The sequence below is a fragment of the Callospermophilus lateralis genome, chromosome 5 (genome assembly GCF_048772815.1).
Source record: "Callospermophilus lateralis isolate mCalLat2 chromosome 5, mCalLat2.hap1, whole genome shotgun sequence".
Lineage (NCBI taxonomy): Eukaryota > Metazoa > Chordata > Mammalia > Rodentia > Sciuridae > Callospermophilus > Callospermophilus lateralis.
The window spans coordinates 38,738,010-38,756,239 of NC_135309.1; the positions used below are offsets into that span (position 1 = coordinate 38,738,010).

The window sequence follows — 18,230 nt, forward strand, 5'->3', positions numbered from 1 at the left end:
GAGCTTTGTAATGTTTTGAACAACCAATAAAAAAAATAAAAGGATATGAATAGGAAAAGAAGAGCTCAAACTATCCTTATTTGTCAATGACATGATTTTACATTTAGAATACCCAAAGACTGCACCAGAAAACTTCTAGAACCCATAAATGAATTCAGCAAAGTAGCAGGATATAAAATTAATTCCCATAAGTCAAATGTGTTCCTATACATCAGTGATGAATTCACTGAAAGAGAAATAAGTAAAACTGTCCCATTCACAATAGCCTCAAAAAATAAAATATTTGGGAATCAATCTAACAAAAGAGATGAATGGGGGGCTGGGGATGTGGCTCAAGCGGTAGCGCGCTCGCCTGGCATGCATGCGGCCCGGGTTCGATCCTCAGCACCACATACAAATCAAAGATGTTGTGTCCGCCGATAACTAGAAAATAAAATATTAAAAATTCTCTCTCTCTCTCTCTCTCTCTCTCCCTCCCTCCCTCTCTCACTCTCTCTTTAAAAAAAAAAAAAAGAGAGTTGAATGACCTTTACAGTTAAAACTACAGAACACTAAAGAAAGAAATTGAAGAGGACCTTAGAAGATGGAAAGATGTCTCATGTTCTTGGTAAGGCAGAACTAATATTGTCAAAGTGGCCATACTACCAAAAACACTATACAGATTAATGCAATTCCTACTAAAATTCCAATGACATTTTTAGAAATAAAAAAGGCAGTCATGAAATTTATTTGGAAAAATAAGAGGCTCAGAATAGACAAAGCAATTCTTATTTAGAAAAGTGAAGTAAAAGACATCACAATACCAAACCTTAAATTACACTACAGAGTTATAGTAACAAAAATAGCATGGTATTAGCACCATAACTAACATGAAGCCCAACAGAACAGAATAGACGACACAGAGACAAGCCCACATAAATACAGCTATCTTATACTAGATAAAGGCACTATAAACTACATTGGAGAAAAGATAGCCTTTACAACAAATAGTGCTGGGGAAACTGGAAATCCATTTGTACCCAAAATGAAACTAAACACTTATCTCTCACCCTGCACAAAACTCAATTCAAAGTGCATCAAGGACTTAGGCATTAGACCAGAGACCCTGCACTGAATAGAAGAAAATGTAGGCCCAAATCTACATCATGTTGGCTAGCAACTGACTTCCTTAACTTCTTCCTTTACTTCTTGTAAAGTAAACTTCCTTTACTTCTTGTCCTAAAGAGCAAGAAGTAAAATCAAGAATAAATAAATGGGACAGAATCAAACTAAAAAGTTTGTTCACAGTGAAGAAAACCATCAAGAATGTAAAATAGCCTACAGATGGGAGAAAATCTTTGCCATCTGCAACTCAGATAGAGCATTCATCTCCAGGATATACAAAGAACTCAAAAACCTTAAAACTAAATAAACCAAATAACCCAATAAATAAATTGGCAAAGAAACTGAAAAAAACACTTCATGGAAGAAAAAATACTAATGGTCAAAAAATATGAAAAAATGATCAACATCTCTAGCAATTTGAGAAATACAAATTAAAACTATACTGATTCCATCTCACTCCGGTCAGAGTGGCAATTATCAAGAACACAAGTAACAATAAATGCTATTGAGGATGTGAGGGAAATGTTCACTTATACGTTGCTGGAGGGACTGAAAACTGGTACAATCACTCTGAAAAGCAGTATCGAGGTTCCTCAGAAAACTTATAATGGAACAACCATTTGACCCAATTATTTCACTCCATGGTATATACCCAAAGAACTTCAAATCAGCATTCTACAGTGATGCAGCTGCATTAATGTTTATATAAGCTCAACTTACAATAGCTAAGCTATGGGACTAATCTAGACACCCTTCAATATGTGAGTGGATAAAGAAAATGTGGTATAGACACACAATGGAATATTATGCAGCCATAAATAAGAATAAAATTATTGCATTTGCTGGTAAATAGACAGAACTGGGGAATATCATGCTAAATGAAATAAGTCAATCCCCCCAAAACCAAAGGCCAAAAACATTCTCTGACATGTGGATACTAAAACACAATGAGTGGGTATAGAATAGAAGTCCAATGAATTAGACAAAAAGGAATATATGAAGTGGAGGGGGATGGAAATAGGAAAGTCAGTAGAATGAATTAGACACACTTTTCTATGTTGATGTATCAATATGCAACCAGTGAAACTCCACATCGTGTACAACTTCAAGAATGAAATCCTAATTAGAATAAATTATACTCCATATAATATGTCAAAATACACTCTTCTATCATGAATACCAAGAATTAACAAATAAGATGATAAATAAAATAATTGTAGCATCAACATTGCCTTTAAAAATAAAAATGAATAACAAAAAATAAATAAAAAGGACACTGCTGGGTTGATCCAGAAGGTGTGCTCCACCATGTCCTCATATGGAAAAGACATCCTGTGTTCTTCCATTGTCCATGGAGAGCCAAACAGGGATAATTTGACATCATGTTAGTGTGGCCAGCTGTGTGTGGGAGCAAGTCCAGGAGATGAGACCTGGGAAATCTGAGCTGGGTCTGAAAAACAGACCTGCAAGATGACTGCTTCATGACCCCTAGTGTGCTTAGGAGAGGAGGAGCAAGTCAGGCATGGATGGTATTTCACACAGGAGAATGTGGGTGATAGAGACCCTAGAGAGACTAGTTCCTTTCCCCCTTTAAGTCTGGAAGTTCACAGAACCAGCTGAGGTGGGACAGAAATTTTAACAGGTGGGCAGGTGTGACTATGCTTAGGAGCAGTCCAGGAGGCCAGGAGAGCAGGGTTCATGGGCAACAGAGAGGGCAAAGGATTGGCTCCTCCACCATATCAGTGTAACCTAGGGGAGACTCCTGTCATGCAGTCTCCCTGTGTGGATAGCCAGCTGCTGGGCCTTAGAGTTGTGCTGATTTAATCTTTAGGCCATTGGCCATCCAACAAAGAATCTTGGGCCTGACTAGACCTAAGCCACACCTGTAGGAGCTCTGCCTATAGGAGCTTCTTTCACAGAACTCTACAGAGACCTCACCCAGATAGTGGACCTGAGGACACTCTCCAACCCACTCTCCCTCATACTGCCAAGAAGAGAAGCTAAGACCTCATGAACTCCAACTGGCAACTTGATGAGCAACACAGAAAGAGGAAGAATTTCACTGCCTGTGACCACTACTTTTGAATGATACATACCACAAGAAGAGAGAGAAAGAAAGACATTTGGGAACAGACAACAAACATGTTCTTCTTGATAATTTTTGACCACTGCAATGGAAACAAGTCCTTAATTTTTCATCAAGAGTCTCTTTTTTTCTTTTCCTTTTGCTCTCTCTTTCTCTATGTGCTGAAAATGATTCATGGACATTTATGCATATACATATTTGTCTCTCTTTTCTCATTTCCAGCATATTTTGAACATAGTTATTTTTCATGAATTTGTCTTTTGAGGACTAAGGATTTTAGATTAGTATATTTTTGCTCTGTTTTGTATTGTTTTTCACTTGTCTTTTTCTCTTGATTCTCTTTCTCTCTTTTCTTTTGCTAGCAAATTCTATTGTTCTCTCTTCACTCTTCCTTTATTTTTTTATTTCTGTTTTTTATCTTACTCCCTCACTGTCATCACATTCTAAATCTCTTCTGCATTCTCCTTGTTTACCTTTTGAAATTGCAAACAATTTTTCGAACTTATTGTTTTTACTGTTGGTAATTGCTTACCATACAATTCCTGATTATTGTTCCAGTTAACATTGTAGATGTCACAGTAGAAAGTAAATATTTAGTTTAATACTGTATACTGTTTGCATTGGTTATTGTTATTGTTTCCTTCTAATTGTGAAGTACTGGAAACTTTCAAGATCACTATAAGCTCATAGGGTAGAAAGTCTTCTGCCTCAGATCCATACTGTCAGACGAGTAGACACACAAACAACATAAAAAAGCAAGTGAAAAAAAATGCCCCAAACAAATCAAAATACTTCAATAACAGAATTCCATCAGTACTACAATGAAAGACATATCAGAGAAGGAGTTTAGAATACATAAACTGATCTGCAAGGTAAAGTATAAGTAAAGAGTAAAATAAGAGAAAAGATACAGGATATGAAAGATTACTTCAATAAAGAGATAGAGATTCTGGGGAAAAATCAAGTAGAAATCCTTGAAATGAAGGAATCAATAAGCCAAAATAAAAATTCAGTGGAAAGCATCACCAACAGACTAGACTACTTGAAAGACATATCAATCAATGAAGACAAAATATATCATCTTGAAAATAAAGTTGGCCATGGAGAAAAGATGTTAAGAGATCATGAACAGAACTTTCAAGAAATTTGGGATAACATGGAAAGATCAAATTTAAGATTGATCAAGACAAATGAAGACTTGGAGATAAAAACCAGAGGAATGTATAATGTTTTGAATAAAATAATATCAGAAAATTTCCCAAGCCTTAATAAATAAAAAGGAAAATCAAATAGAGGAGGTATACAGATCCCCAATATACAAAATTACAACTAACCCACACCAACCAAGGCACAGTATTATAAAAATGCCTAAAATGTAAAGTAAAGATAAAATTTTAAATGCTGCCAGAGAAAAACAACAGGTCACATTTAGAGGGAAATTAATCTAGATCTCATCTGATTTCTCAACCCAGACTCTCAAAGCTAGGAGGTCTTAGAATAATATATACCAAGATCTGAAAGAAAATGGATGCCAACCAAGAATACTATACTCAACAAAGTTAAGCATCAGAATTGACAATGAAATAAAAACTTTCTATAATAAACAAAAGTTATTCACAACTACAAAGCATGCATGACAAAACATACTCAATAAAATATTTTATGAAGAAGAAATGAAAAATAAAAGTGAAAAACTATAAAGGAAGAAATTATGCTAAAAGAATAGAAGATCAAAGGAGAAACTAATTCAAATTAAAAACCAGAAATAAATTTAAATGATGGAATACAAATCCTTTCTCAATAATAACATTGAATATATATGAACTAAACTCATCAATCAAAAGACATAGACTGGCAGGTTGGATTAAAAAACAATACCCAACAATATGCTGACTCCAACAGCCTCACCTCATAGGCAAAGACATCCACAGACTAAAGATAAAAAGCTGGGAAAAAAATATATCATTCACATAGATTTCATAAACAAGCAGGGTTTTTTATCCTCATAGCAGATAAAGAGGACTTAAAGCCAAGTTAACCAGAAGACCAAGAAGTTCATTTAATACTGCATAAGGAAATCATATAACAAGAAATAACTGCCATCAGTATTTATGTCCCCCAATGGGATAACCTACACATACCTAGATTTATAGATTTTTCTACCCTATGAACTTACTGTGTCCCTGAAAGTTTCCAGTACCTCACAGTTTAGGGGGGAGACAAATGATAACAACCAATGCAAATGATGTACAGCATTAAACCAACTAGTTTCTACTATGACATTTACAATGTTAATTGTCACTATAAACAGAAATGATGTGATCAGTTATTGCCCATAGTAAAAACATTAAGTTTGTAAAAGGGTTTGTAATTTTAAATGGTGAACCAGGAGAGAAGAGATGAGATGTAGGATGTGAAGATTATGAGGGAGGACAGAAAATATTTTAGAAATTTTAAATATAAAGAAAAGGAAGAGTGAAAGAGAGAAAAAAGAGTTTGGCTATTAGCAGAAGGAAAAAAGAATCAAGGGAAATAGATAAGTGAAAATACAAATATATATAAAATAAAAATTAAAATATTAAGAAGTAAAAAGCAAAAAAATAAAATTTTAAAATAAAAAATAAAAGAATACAAAACAAAACAGAAATATACTAATCAAACTAATCAAGCCTTCAAAATACTAAGCCATAAAAAGTAACTTCCTTCAAAAAACGCTAGAAATGAGGCGGGAAAAAGACGCATATGTATATGTATCATGTCCATGAATCATTCAGATCACAATGAAACAGAGAAAGGGGGAAAAAAGATCTCAATGAAAAGTCAAAGAATTGTTTCGAATGGTGCTTTTTAAAATTCTTGGCTTCCCTTCTCCACAGTGTTAGGTGGAGTGGGTTGGAGTGTGATGTCTGCTCCACCTTCAGGGTGGGGTCAGTAGAGTGTGAGAGGAGATCCCATAGGCAGAGTTCCTGGAGGTGTGCTTTGGGCCTAGGTAGGTTCCAGGTTCTTGGAATGGTGATTGGTCTGAAACTTTTCAATCAGCACACATTCAGGGCCCAGCGATTGCTCTCTACACTGGGAGACTGCACCCCAGGAATCTCCCCTATGTTCTACTCATGCAGTGAAGGAGCCAATCCTTTGTCCTTTCCATCATCTGCAGATCTCACATTTCCTAGTCTCTTGGATTCAGGCTCCAAACTCAATCCTGCCCTTGTAAATTCATGTATTCCCCTGTGTAAACCCTTCTCCATGCTTGATTCTCTCCAGGTCACTTAGGCATTCTCTAGGTCATGTGGTATGGTTTTGCCAGGCCTATATTTGGGGCCCAACTTGGGTTTGCCAGGAATGGGCTCCCCCAGCTGCTGGCTCCCATAGTGCAGCTGCAAAATGGCTCTGTCCTCTCTAGGCTGCCAGGACAGGTGTGGCTTCTTTCCCACACAAGGATATTGTGCAACACACCTTTCTGGTTAGTCCAGCTGTGTCTTTGATCGCTGATCTCTCCATACCCAGACATTGAACAGGCCTCCTAAAACTATGGGTTCCTTTAAATTCCTCATCCCTCCACTTTGCTCATTCATGGAGGGTTGATTTGACTGGCAACAGCAACAGCAGTAGCAATGCAGAGTTCTTCCTTTTTCTATTATATCCAACCTCCTGAGTCCTTAATCTGCCTTCAGTCTCCAGTATTAACTCCCAGGAAAGCCCTTTCACCTTTCTCATCCACTTTGCTGAGAAGCTGCCTGTCTGTTTTTTTGGTCTCACCACAGAGGAGCCAGAAAGCAACCTCCTCTATTCCACCATCTTAAAGCTCTCCTCTTTTTCTTTTGTTGACACTAATGTATCTATGATAGTATGCCTTTGGTTACTATTTGTCTATTCTTCCCCCCAGTTCTCTTCAGTAGAGCACTTGACTGGCTTTAGTGAGGCACTGGGTTCAATTCTTAGCACCACATACAAATAAATGAATAAAATAAAGGTCCATCAGCATCTAAAACAAAAAAATTCACATGTATTGATTTTTCTCCTACAAATTGCAACAACTGAGATTTTTTTTTATAAATCAATCTTCAATCTTTCTCTTTTAACTGACAAATTAGGATGTTTTACATAGTAATTACTGACATATTTGGATCTACATGAATTAACCTATTCTTTTAAAATCTTCATGAAAATATCTACATTTTAAATTTTATTCAGTTTCATAAGGCAATGACAATATATTTTCTTTAAAATTAATAAAGTTATTAAAAGTAAACTTTTCCCCTTTTTCCTAGAGTTAATGCAAATTCTTAAGTTTTTTTTTTAAGAGTTGAATTTGGAGGGATGCCCCATATACTAATCATGTAGCAAAGAAAATACTTAATCCAACTTCTCTGGAATTGTAAACAAGTCTGTTTCTACCTGTTATGTTGAAGTTATTGTTCAATTCTGGGGATTGATCCAAGAGATACATGCTAAGAAGGCACTAAACCACTAAGCTATGGCCCTGGTCCTTTTCTTATTTTGAGACAGTCTCACTAAGTTGCCCAGGGTGGCCTCCGAATTGCAATTCTCTTTGCTCAGCCCCCTAGGAAGTTGGGATTACAGGTGTGTGCCACTGTGCCCAGTAATTATTTTATTGTTTATATCACATTAACCTTGACTTTCAAAAGGAATCATTAAAACTGGTCAATATTAAACAAGAATTAGAAACAGAAAGGCTCCTAGTCTCCCTCTGGGTTACCCAAGCATGCACCCCTACTCCTCTTTCTCCTCCCTACTCACCTCTTAACCATACTCTGGATTCCATCTCTTGGCTCAGGTCAGGGTCAGGGTGCTGAATGGAGCATGATATGCTTCCAACATTCTCTTGGACTACAAATGAGGAGTTGACGTCAAATGGGCTATGTCTGTCTGCAGTTACTTTGGAATCTGAAGATAAATCATGTCGCCGGCGGGCCTTTCCACATCACTGTGGGCTGGGATAACCAACCTGAGGATAGTAGCTGAATGCCTCCATTAACAAATCCCATTATAGAAATGAGAGAACCTGAGCCCAGTGGTGGGGAGAAAAGAAGGAAAAGATTAAAATGAAGATAATATCCCAAGGCCATAACTGTTCTAATCCAGGTCCAGCAATTCCATAGTCATAACTCACCCCCTTATTTTTGTCTTACATATACATACACTTACAACACGTCTGTAAACACCTATGTGGCATTTATTAATACCACATATGAATATGAATTTATTACATGATTAGATATTTCTAAGCACAAAATATGAATATGTGAATAAGACAGAGATAGATCCTTCTAATGAGAAAATTTTCAGAAGGTCAACTGAAGTGGAGAAAGCTAAGCTGTCATGTCTTCCAGTAGCTCATTAAAGCAAAAATGAGCCAAAATAAAAATAACAGTGCAGTGATGTCTTTAATCATTTACTGTCATAGTATAAGAAAAAAGCTAAAACTAAGAACTTGCCAACTTCCCATTCCCTTTTCTTCCATGAAATGGCAGGCTGGTCCAGGATCAAGTGCACCAATGCAGGCAACAATTGTGTTACCACTAATGGAGCCCCAAACAAAGGGACAAGCAGTTTTATGAATTCTGATTTTGTGAACGGGACATGGGGGAAGGCTAGAAAACAGAAATATGGAAATCACTGAAAAAGACTTATGGAAATAGAAAGACTGTGTAGATTAACAAAGCTAATGTCAAATGTTTCAAAGTACTAGTAAAATAAATAGATAACTTTATTGCTATAAAAAAGTGGCATAATTAAACACTGTAGGAAGCAACAAAGGATAGAGAAATCATTAGGATACTAATTGGAGAGGGAAAAGTGTCTTCAAGTATGCAGTCCTTGCCCTCATAAGAAGTCCTCCACAAAGGCACCTAAAGAAAACTTCTGTCCAAGCCCTCAAATAAAACGACCTAAGAACAAAGGCAGCCAGCCTAGGAATGAAAATATGTGCAAGAGCATGAGACAATTAGAAGGTCTGAATCCTTGATTACATCTCCAGGGAATGCATGCATTTTCTGTGCACCAAGTCTGGATATGGGGAGAACAGCTTATTCTCATGAGGCTTGTCAGACAAGGCATTTGTAATGGCCTATGGTCAGACATCAAAAAACACATGTAGGATTTAACCAAGAGGTGGACTTTCAATAACTCACTGACAATATAGAATAAAATAAGTAATATATTTCATTGAAAGAAAAAAATAAATACATTTCATTGGGAAAAGTACAGCTATGGAAGAGCATGGTCAAGCTATCACAAAAGAGAGAATGATTAAATGTCAAGTGAGTCCCCACTGGAGGTGACATTTGCTCAGATGAATAAGAGTTTATTAGGTTTAAGCAGATTCTGAGGAAGGTTTAGCTAGACCTGTCTTTCAGACTTAGGACTTGAGCAACAAAAAGGAGCATCCTTCACATGAGTGATCATAATCTGATGACTTGATTTTGCCTATATCTTGCAACAAATAGAACTCAATCATCTGTGTGCTGTTCTTTGCCATTTCCCAGGATTCAGACAAGTGCATGAAGCCTTATGTTTGGTGAGTCAGCAGCTTAAATAAGGATTTATGGTATAAAGGCTCAAAGAGTAGGTCTGGATAAAATAACATAAATATGTCTCTTCCTGCTCTTCCTACTAAAGAAAATTTAAACCCCTGGAAATACAACAACTGGTAACCATGGAAGAACTTTGAATGGTGGAAAGAGGAAGCTAGACACATTAGAGACTCAGGAACTAAAGTGACAACACAGCACTAAAGCATCTTATACCTAACCCATGAACAGAAAGTAGGCTCACTTCTTCACCAGATCACTGACAGTACCAGGTGAACCCAGAAACTCCTGAAAAAGGGTAAGGATTGCACAGAAGCCAAGCTGACAAGAGGCCAGGTGAAGTGCTCTTTGTCCATTTGGATCATAAACTCTTCCCTAGGGACACCAGGGCAGCTAAGCTAATAAAACAGCTCAAACAAGAAGTACAAAAGATCATCAGGAGGCCCCATATCATCAAATAAATCACATAGATCAAAATGGCACAGCAAAACCTCCAAAAATAAAATTTTTTGTGGAACCACAACTGGCAACAATTCAGTTAACAAAAGACCAGAGCACTAAACATAAACAAGATGAGTGACAACAAAAATAGAAGTTTAAAAGCTTTAAATGATATCCAAAGTCTCAATAAAATAGCCAGCATGTCTCAGCTTCAGTTGAAAATTACTCACATGAAGAACAAAGAAAATGTCATCCTTAGTGAGAATAGACCATTAATCGATACCAATATCAACAGAGGAAGATATTGGAATTATTAACAGAAAATTCAAATAGCTATAACAGACATGTCTCAAAAGCAATTAGAAGTTTTATTTTAAAAAATGAAAAATAACCTCCCATGTTCATGGATAGGTAGAATTAATATTAATAAAAAGGCCATACTCTCAAAAGCAATATACAGATTCAATGAAATCCCCATCAAAATTACCAAAGACATTCTTCATACAACTAGAAAAAAACAGTCTAAAATTCATTTGGAATAATTAAATACCTCTAATAGCCAAAGCAATTCTAAACCAAAGAGGGGGAAAAAGCAATACTGGAGACATTACAATACCTGACTTCAAATTATACTACAGAGCTGTAATAACAAAAACTGCATGGCAATGGCATAAAAACAGACACAAAGACCAACAGTACAGAAGACACAGACAAATCCACACATCTACAATCATCTGATTCTTGACAAAGATGCCAAAAACATACATTGGAGGAAAAAAAAAACAGCCTTTTAAACAAATGGTGTTGGGAAAATTGGTTATCCATATGTAGAAGAATGAAACTAGACTCTTTATCTCTCACCCTTTATCTCACACAAAACTCAGCTCAAAAAATGATAAAAGATCTGATAAGTAGACCAGAAACTATGGAACTCCTAGAAGAAAAAGTAGTGTCAACACTCTAGCATGTAGGCACAGGCAATCACTTTTTCAATAGGATGCTTAAAGCTCAGGAAACAATGCCAATAGTTAAAAATAGGATGGCATCAGATTTAAAAGCTTCTGCATATCAAAGGAAACAATTAAGAATGTGTTGCGAAGACCCACAGAAGGAGAAAATCTCTGCAAACTACTCTTCTGACAAAGGATTCATATCTAGAATGTATAAAGAGCTCAAAAAACTTTACACAAGAAAATGTAAGTAATCTAAGTAACAAATGGGCACACGAATGAGATAGACACTCCTCAAAAAAAAGAAATACAAATGACCAAAAAATAGATGGAAAAAATGTTCAACCTTGTTAGTAATTAGAGAAATACAAATCAAAATTACATTGAGAGTTCATTTCACACCAGTCAGAATGGCAGTCATCAAGAACAGAAATAATAAATGCTGGAGAGGATGTGGAGAAAAAGGAATATTTTTACACTGTTGGTGGGATTGTAAATTAGTAAAACCACTATGGAAATAAGTTTATAAGAGGTTAGGCATGGAACTATCACATAATCCCACTATACCACTCCTCAGTATTTATCCTGCAGAATTAAAGTCATTGTACTACAGTGATACATGCACACGAATGTTTATAGCAGCACAATTCACAATAGCCAAACTATGGAACCAGAAGAGGTATCCATCAGGATGAATGGATAAAAAATGTGGTATATATCAATGGAGTTTTACACAGCCATAAAAATATGAAATTATGCCACTTTCAAGAAAATGAATGGAACAGGAGACCATTATGCTAAGTGAAATAGGTCAAACTCAAAGGGTTAAAGATCCTATGTTTTGGGGCTGAGTATGTGGCTCAAGCGGTAGCGCGCTCGCCTGGCATGCGTGCGGCTCGGGTTCGATCCTCAGCACCACATACAAAACAAAGATGTTGTATCCGCCGATAACTAAAAAATAAAATTTAAAAAAAATTCTCTCTCTCTCTCTCTCTCTCTCTCTCTTTAAAAAAAAAAAAAGATCCTATGTTTTCTCTTATAGGCAGAAGCTAGAGAGAAAAAGGAAAAGAAATATGGAGGCAGATCTCATTAAAATAAAAAAGAGATTTGTAAAGGAAAGAGACCATGGTGTGGAAATTGAAGAGAGGGGAAAGTGCTGGGGAGTGGTATTGGCCAAATTATGTTGTTATATTGTATAGTGTGGCATGTATGTAACAACAAATCCCCTCAGTATGTACAACTATAAAGTACTAATTAAAACTGTGGGGCAGTGGGATGAAAAAGAAAAAACTCACAGAAAACACACAGGTCATCTTAAAAAAAAACTAAATGAAAATTATATACAATGATCAAAATAAAAAACTCACAGAATGGCCTGAATACTAGAAGATGAAAAAAGATCAATTCAATGAAATTGAGAATAGAAAAATGGAAATTACCTATTATTAATAATGGAAATAAAATTATCTAGGCAAGGAGAAGGAGGAAAAAGACTAGGAGAAAAAGAAGAGAAAAAGAAGAATGACGTCAAGGACCTGTTGGACAACATCAAATACCCAACACTGGTATCATCAGAGTCCAAGAAAGATAGAATAGAGAGAGGATGAGTGAGTATTCAAAGAAATGATGACAGATAACTTCCCATCTTTGGATGTAAATGGGATTCATAATATAAAGAGAAATAAACCACTTAGAAGGACAAGTATTGCATGTTTTCTCAAGTTTAGGAAGGGCATAAAACTGCATACTTAAAAAGCTGATAATAAATGGGAGAACCCAAAGAAATTCATGTCTAGACCCAATAAATTTATGAATACTAGAGATAAAAACTAATTTTGAAAAAAGCCAGAGAGAAATAATGAGTTATTAGAAAAATAGCAGCAAATTTCTCATGAGAAATTTGAAGGTCCTGGAAGAAATATGGAATCAAGTTGTGGAATCAGTGTAGATGACCATCAGTGGATTAAATGAATTCATTCATTCATTCATAAAGAATGAAATTATGTCATTTGCAAGAAGATGAAAGGAACTAGAGATCATTATGTTAAACAAACTAAGTCACTCAGAAGGATAAGTAGGATAAGTCATTTTTTCATATATGAATCATTTTAATGTAAAAAAAGGTGATATGAATGTAGTAGGGGGTATCAAGGAAGGGAATAAGGGAGGGGAAAGGGAATTAGAGAAAATAATAGGCAGGTTGGATATGACCAAAGTGCATTGCATGCATGCATGCATGCATGGAAATCACACAGTGAAACCTATTATTTTATACAATTAACATGAACTAATAATTATAATAAATTTATTTTTTTAAAGAAATTATTTGATCAAGGAAGGAACTCAGAATACCAGAAAAGATTTTTTAATGGAAAGGGTAAAAATAAGTATAAATAAAAAAAATAAGTACTCATACAAAAATAAGTATAAATATAAAAATGCCTCAAGCATTTTAAAAATCATGCTGATGTTTGAAATAGAAATTATAATGTTATCTGAAGTGGGGCCCAATGAATATAGAAGAAATACTCAAAGTAACATTACTTAAGAATTATACACTTAAAAGGACTTCAATGAAAGTCAGTTCCCATATTTTACTCAACATGATAAAATGTTGAAATAATAGTCTAGGATAAGTTATATATGTATATTGTAACACTTAGAATAACAGCTAAGAAAACACAACAAAATAATGATGTATTCAAAAATTCTGAAAATAAATTAAGATATAATTCTTAAAAATGTTTTGACAAAATAAAAAATAAACATGGAATTTCATCAAACTAAAAGGTTTCTATACAGCAAAGAAAAACAATAAACAGAGTGAAAAAATAGCCTTATAGAATGGGAGAAAATATTTGACAACTGTGCATCTGACAAAGGATCATATCTAGAATATATAAGGAATGCATAAAACTTAACAAAAGCCCCCAAGTAATTCAATTTTAAAATAAGCAAGTGATCTGAATAGACACTTCTCAATAGAAGAAACACAAATGATCAACAAATATATGAAAAAATATTCTCAATGTCATTAGACATCAGGGAAATGCAAATCAAAACCACAGTAAGATACCATCTCACTCCAATTAGAATGGCTTTTATCAAAAAATAAAATATGCTGTTGAGGATGCAGAGAAAAAAGAACTCTTTCTCATATACTATTGATGGGAATGTAAATTAGATAGCTAGTGTGGAGAACAGCATGATGATTTCTCAAAAAATAAAAATAAACGTATAATATGTCCCATTTCTGGGTATTTATACAAAGAAAATAAAATCATATCAAAGAGATACTTGCATGGCACCTGTTCATTGTGGCACTACATGCCACAGCCACAATATGGAATCAACGTAGGTGCCCAGTAAGATGAATGGATAAACAAAATGTGTTATACATACATAATAGATTATTGTTCAGCCATAAAAGGAAATTCTGTCGTTTGAAGCAAAATTAATGGAATTGTAATACATTGTATTGATTGAAATAAGTCACATATAGAAAACAAATACTTCATATTCTCTCTCATATGTAGGAACTAAAAAAAAAAGTCAACGCAAATACAGAATAGTGATTACTAGACATAGGAAAGCATGGAAGAAGAAAGAGTAAATGAAGGGAGATTGGATTTGATCAGTACACGCTGTATTCACGTGTTAAAATATCACACTGAATCCCATGTGTGTGTTTAATACATGTTAATAAAAATAAATGTTTCAATAAACCATAAGAGGTCAATAAAAGAGAAAAAAGGAGACAAATATCAATAATAAAGTGTCAGGGTTACACTCTATCATATAACTACCTTAAATGGAAATGATCTAAATATAACAATTAAAGGCAAAGATTTTCAGAGTAAATTAAAAAGCTCAACCCAACTGTATGCTGACAATTAGAAACTCATTCCCAATACACTAACACAAGGTTAAAAGTAAAAGGATGATTGTCATCATCCAGAGGCAGGATGCATACCCCTCTCCTATCCCACAAAATTTTCATTTGTATAATGAGGCTGATGATATTATACTTGTATCAAGATAAAATGATGAAGCCTATTACTCACATAATAAGACTGTCTGGGGAGAATAATGGAGACACCCAAGCAGCTCTACAAATGTCAAGAGAAAGTGAGGAAAGGAAAATAGCTTTGCTTTTATTATGGATAGGGATTTAGGGTTCCTCCATGGCAAAGTAAGGCTTCTATGGTTTGTCTTTCTCACACCAAAGAAATGTCTAGACTTTCTTTTCAGCTTTCCTAGATTGGGAAATGAAAAATGAGAAATGAAAGTGGATTGAAATCTGTCAGTAATCAAACATTAAAAATTATGAAATCTGCATATACCATACATAAATTAATTTTAAAAATAGGAGTAGCTGTATTAAGATCACATAAAGTAGATATCAGAGCCAAGTGAATTTTGAGAGAGGAGAGATATTACATAATGATAAATGGATATATCTACCAAGAAAACGTTAGAGTCCTAAATATAGATGCATCAAACAGCAGTCACTGACATGAAACAGAATTTTAGATGGAAATTTCAACACTGTTCCACTAGCACTTGAAAGAATATGTGTTCTGCTTTTAATTGCAGTTGGATATGATAGTAATTTCTAATGTTTGATAGCACTGTAGGGCAACTTCAGTTGAAAATTAAGTATTTCAAAATAGCAAGTAGAGAGCTCTTTGTATTTGAATGATGTAAGTAGGTCAATTAACTCCTAGTAGGATAAACTCAAAAGAGACACACACCAAAGAACATTATAATTTAACTGTCAAATGACCAAGACCAAGAAAAAATCTTAAAAGTGGAAGAGAAGCTATTCACAATTAAGGAAACCCTAATGAAGTAATCAGCTGATTTCCTGTTGGAAATATTTTTTTAAGAATTAGAGAATATTTAAGCATCTTGGTGCCAACTTGGTCTTGAAGGCTGGAAGATAATGGGTTGCTATATTCAGAATTCTGAAGAAAAAAAAACATTGTTAAACAAAATCCTATATCCAACAAAGCTAGAAGGTATAGGAGAAATACTGGGGAATGATATGGACAAATTGTATTGTGTGTATGTATGAATATGTAACAAATCCCATCATCCTACCATCATGGATACCTATAACATACCAGTAAATATATGGCAAGAAAAACTCAGAGGATATCTCATGTTGTATCTTCCAACAATGAACGTCAAATGATGACATTCTCAAACCAACAAAACCTGAGGACATTTGTTATCATTAGACCTACTTTTCAAGAAATGCTAAAAGAGGTTTTTCAGTTTGAAATTAAAGAATATTCAAGGCCATTAAAATATAAAGATCTCTAGTAATAGTAAAGTCATGGACAATTTTAAAAGGTAGTTTTGTTGTAACTTTTGTTAACTTCATTTTTTGTTTTCTACATGATTTAAAGTACTACTGCAATGAAAGCAATCATCAGTTCATGAGTTGGGAAACAATGTATAAAAATTTAATTTTGTTACTTCAATAACTAAAAGTAGGGAGGACAGAGCTATATAAGAGTAGATTCTTTGATGTTACTGACTTTAGTTAGTATAATTCAAATTAGACTTATACCTTTAGGATGTTAAACATTAACTTACGGTAACAATACACACACACCAAAAAAACCCAAAAACATAGCTATAGAATACACACACAGAGACAGACAAATCAGAATAGAATTTAAATGTTTCACTATAGAAAAAAATCAGCAGGGCACAGTGGTGCATGACTTTCATCCCAGCAATTCAGGAGGCTGAGGTAGGAGGATTACAAGTTCCAAATCAACCTCAGCAACTCAGTGAGGCCCTAAGCAACTTGGAGAGACCCTGTCTCAAAATAAAAAAACACAAAAAGGTCTGGTGATGTTGATTAATGCTTAAGTGTCCCTGGGATCACTCCCTGGCACCAAAATCAAAACCAAACCAAATAAAAATTCAACCAAGCACAAAGAAAATTATACTAAAAATGAGCACAATTTTTTTTTAATATTTATTTTTTAGTTTTCGGCAGACACAACATCTTTGTTTGTATGTGGTGCTGAGGATCGAACCCAGGCCGCACGCATGCCAGGCGAGCGCGCTACCACTTGAGCCACATCCCCAGCCCAAAATGAGCACAATTTTTACTTGTCAATTAAAAATAAAAGAAGAAGCCATGCATGGTGGAACACCCCTGTTATCCCCATGACTCAGGAGGCTGGGACAAGAGGATTAAAAAGTTTGAGATCAGCCTCAGCAACTTAGTGAGGCCCTAAGCAATTTAGCAAGACAGGTCTCAAAATAAAAAATAAGGCGCTGGGGTTGTAACTCAGTGGTAGAGCACTTGCTGAGCATGTGTGAGGCACTGGGTTTGGTTCTCAGCACCACATAACAATAAATTGCTAAATAAATAAATAAGATTAAATTCTTTCAAATAATTAAAATAAAAAAGCCTGGGGACGTGGCTCAGTAGTTAAGTGTTCCTGGGTTCAAGCCCTGGTAAATAAATAAAAGGAAGGAAGGAAGGAAGGGAGGGAGGAAGATGTTCTGTTACTTGTTTTCTACATGATTTAAAGTACTAAGGGAATGAAAACAATCATCAGTTCATGAGTTTAGAAACAATGTTTAAAACAAGAAACATAAAAGCTATAAGAAAGTAAATATCTAGGCCTGGGGTTGTGGCTCAGTGGTAGAGCACTTGCCTAGCACATATGAGGCACTGGTTCAATCTTCAGCACCACATAAAAATGAACAACAACAACAACAAAAAAAAAACCCATAAAGGTATTGTCTCCATCAATAACTATATATACACACATACATACACACATAATTATATATTATATAAAGTAAATATCTAAATTATAGAAGTTGTTCTTCATTATTGCTCTAAATGCAAATGGTTAAATGTTCCAATCAAAAGACAGATATTGGTGAATAAATTTTTAAAAATAAAACCCAACTAAATGCCATCTAAAGAGATTCACATGTAGGGACACATACAGCTTAAAAGTGAGAGAGAGATAAAAAGATTCTAGAAAAACAGAAAGCAAAAGACACAAGATAGCTCTACTAATATCAGACAAATTGTGCAACTGATGTGATTCTGCA

At 34.9% G+C, this 18,230-nt stretch overlaps 1 pseudogene; it reads right to left on the bottom strand.

Moving 5' to 3' along the window:
* Nucleotides 1–18,230, bottom strand: part of LOC143400355 (butyrophilin-like protein 8) — a 34,106-nt pseudogene that overhangs the window by 10,507 nt on the left and 5,369 nt on the right.